This window comes from Cibotium barometz, chromosome 32 (genome assembly GCF_041138505.1).
Source record: "Cibotium barometz isolate CiBa-2024 chromosome 32, ASM4113850v1, whole genome shotgun sequence".
Classification (NCBI taxonomy): Eukaryota; Viridiplantae; Streptophyta; class Polypodiopsida; order Cyatheales; family Cibotiaceae; genus Cibotium; species Cibotium barometz.
The window spans coordinates 24,150,865-24,154,571 of record NC_141077.1 but is presented as its reverse complement, the minus strand read 5'-3'; the positions used below and the strand labels follow the sequence as shown (position 1 = coordinate 24,154,571).

At 46.2% G+C, this 3,707-nt stretch overlaps 1 non-coding gene across 1 annotated transcript; it reads right to left on the bottom strand.

Moving 5' to 3' along the window:
• Positions 1-2,537: 2,537 nt before the first annotated feature.
• On the bottom strand, positions 2,538-2,736 carry LOC147619991 (U2 spliceosomal RNA). Its single transcript, XR_015261815.1, has one exon. It is a non-coding gene; the product is annotated as a U2 spliceosomal RNA (small nuclear RNA).
• Positions 2,737-3,707: the final 971 nt, after the last annotated feature.

The following is a 3,707-nucleotide window of genomic DNA, read 5'->3' as shown; positions in this document are numbered from 1 at the left end:
TATAGACTTTCTTATGAGTAAATACCAAAGGTTGTAAGCCCCTCATAGCCCTTAATAGATAGGCATTGATTTTGGGTGAGTTTCCCCACACAAATGGCTTATGGAGTCACCAAAAGCTCTCCAAATCGCACACTATGCTTAAACTTACAAGAAAAGATTAGAGAAGAGAAACAAGAGATACGCAAGCCTAGATGAGGGGAATGCCTTTCCAAACCCTAGCAAGAGATACCCAAGTCTACAGGCCATTGACTTTTCAAACCCTATACACACTCACAAAGGGTTGCAAGGGGGAGAGAGAGAGTGTAGAGAACACTCAATATACTATTGCACAAATGGAAACGTCCCTTACAAACATGAGAAAAATGACATATATACTTCATAAGTCATTTCTCATCAAGCCACCCACCATGAGTAAGTGACCCGAGGGTGCCTATCTTCTAGTTTTAACTGGCTTTCACATGATACAAACTTGATTATTTTGTAGACATTCCCAAAATAATTGCAACATAGCAACCTTGATTAAGAGTAAACAAGTGTGCACTTGATGGTTTGAGAGGGGAGAGAGTTATATGTAGCTAAGGCTTTTTCTAGCTTCAAAACTTTCCCTAATGACTTGTGCGTCGTAAGTCGATCTCACTAGTACCTACTCTTTGTTCATTAATTATTATGATCTCACGAGGATCTCACTAGTGCCTACTCTTTGTTCGTTAATTATTATGCTGCAATATGCATGTCTGTTTGCACAATTTTGCAATGTAGATGCAAGCCCTGGGCAAGCTAAGGCAATAATGATTGTCTTTGTCACCACACAAAATTTTAGACGATGACCACTACCTTACTCTATTCACATGTGATTGATCACTTTGCTAGTGCACTAACTTCAGTGGTGTCCTCATAACTTATGCTAAACCTCCAAATCTAATACACGTGACTCCATAGGTATGGACCAATAGGTTTATGGTATTTTTGGTAGAGTTTGGACCACCAACTTTGGGGATGATTTGGGGTCCCTTTGGGAGCAACCCAATAGATTGATTCACCGATCTTATAGATATTTAAGATCTAACTCTTGACACTTCTCGTCCTAAAAAAATCTAGACTCTTTTGAAGTCAAATTTGGAACTAGCATCTTAAATATCTTTCCTTATATTAACCCAAGGCAAGAAAACTTTGGAGTGTCCGGACATAGCTTCCAAGGAGGAAAAGGCAACCCATCTACCTTCCAATGCCTTGTGATGATGAAAACTGGTAGAATCTTTCAACAATTCACCAACCTACCCAATTGGGTTATGCCAAAGTCTAATCTTCCTCCCTCCCTCCTTCCCTCCCTCCCAGGTAGAAGTGAACTCCCTCTACAAAAAGGAACAACTATGTCAACTGAGAGCAACAATGTAACCTAGCAAAGGTGCCACCAACTATGTCAACTGAGAGCAACAATGTAACCTAGCAAAGTACAGTCTTCAATCAGTATTCCCATGAGAAAGGTAAGGCCCAGCACCCTTCGAGCAGCTTCCAAGGAGGAAAAGGCAACCCATCTACCTTCCAATGCCTTGAGATGATGAAAACTGGCAAAATCTTTGAACAGTACACCAACCTCCCCAATTTAATCTTCTTCCCTCCCAAGTAGAAGTGGACTCCCTGTACAAAAAGGAATAAAGAGTATGGAATTGAATATGATCCTTCCTGTAAATGGATGGAAGTTTAGGTTGTATCCCGGACTCCACAAGAACCAAAGTGGATCTCGACTCCATCTCCTCTGACAAAGCTTGCTTCACATGGGCTGGCTCCATCCTTCATCAGCAGCACCCAAGAGTAGGTGTGGGTTCTGGCATGAAGGTATGTGAGCATAGTAGACAAATCTTCATGGATAAGAGCCCCAAGCAGATCGATCAAAGTCGACCTTCGAAGTAAGTATGAGTGTATGTACAGTGGGAGTGTGATCAAGTGCCTGGAGGGAGCTGGCAACATAAGAGTAGCATTGGGGAAGAAATGGCAGTCCTTATCCCTTGCGGAGGTGCAATGTGACCGTTTTCCAAAGCTTCAGTTCAATGGCTCTGCTCTTCTCTGCAGCCAGCCCGCCTCCGAGAATGACCTGTTGTATGCAGTGACAGTCTTGAGTGGTGCACAGCACCATCATCAACACCCAGATGCAAGAAGCCTTAGAGGGACCGGTCCCCCTTTTGCCTTGCCTCTACACGACGCAACCTGAGTGTCCGGACACAGCTCTTCTGCGCCAAGAGTGTGGCCGGCTCAAGCCGTGTGCCAAGCGCCTGCGCTTGCGCTTGGCTACACTTGCCACTTCCGCTAGCAAATTACAAGCAGCAGGCAGGCAGACGATGACAACTAATTGCCTGCAAGGCTCATATGAGATGGGGAAAAATACCTCGTGCGTCGCCCGACTGACTCTGCTGTGGAACGTCGCCCGACTGACTCTGGTTTCCACAGCAGCAGGAAACAAAACACCAGCACCAGCAAGCAGAGAGAGAGAGAGAGAGAGAGCGAGCGAGCATCCACATTGGGTCTTGATGTTGGGAGGGGGGGGGTGCGCCGGGCCTCTGAGGCAGTGCAATACAGAGGCGACGCGCGCAGCCCCCGGGCAGCAAGCTGCCGGGAGGGGGCTGCCCCCGTGGAAGAAATTAGGTTAATATCATGTGGCCCGATGGGCCACGTATCAGATATTAAACTGATAAGAACAGATACTACACTTGATCTTAGCCAAAAGGCCGAGAAAGGTATGAACTTGAAGGCGCTCACCCCACCCCTTTTATACCAGCGCTTTCCTTTCCTGCCGCCGTGTGGGATAAGTTAACCAACGTCCTTCTTGAACCCGCTCTCTCTATCCTCCCCACCCCCAAAGGTTTTTGCCTCTTGTGCATCTTGCTTCTTGCATTACGTTCCTCGGGCCGAACTTCCGCGGAGTTGCATGATGCTCATTGGTTCGGTTTGTCTTGGCCGCCCGCGTACCCAAGTAGCAACCTCGGGTGTGGTGTACTTCCTTTGTTGTTCAAAACCCCCCTGAAACAAACCTAGGGTGGTGCAAAAAGTGTTAATGAAGCAAATGGTATCATTCATTTCTGATGTTGGAGGACAAAGTTTTCCTTCTCAACAGATCCTTGGTATAGCTGGTGGGATCCCAATCACGCTAGGGTGCTACGAAAGGTTCCGAAAAAATGAAGCAGACGCTTTCTGATCTTGGAGGAGAAAGGAAGCACTTCTGTAGAACACTATAGCCAAGGCATCCTCCGATGTCTTCTTCTTCTTTGGCCTACTTTTGAGTCGGGTTCAACTGTATAAGAGCTTGTGGACAAATTGGGGGAGAGTCTCAAAAACCTTGGCCAGAATGGAAGGAAGGGAAAGGACGAATCTTGTGTGGACAACGTGGGTGTCTCAAAAATCTTGTGTGTGTGGGTGTTGTGCTTCAGGGAAGTAAAGATAGAAATTATGGGAGTGTGGGAAGCTCCCACGCGTTTCTCTCGAGTAGGTGAACTCCTTGAGGACTTAAAGCTCACGTTAGGTTAAAGTGAACTGACGGGTGGGAAATGAATAAAGCATAAGAGATGAGGAGATCTATGAGGCAAACTAGAGAAGGTGTGGAGAAAGAAGGCCAACTTCGTTTTTAAGATCCCCCAATGCATTGCTCTTACTAAATCTTGGGGAGAAGAAGTAGACACAAGGGAGCACAATGATGGGAGGAGAGTGGAGTGGGC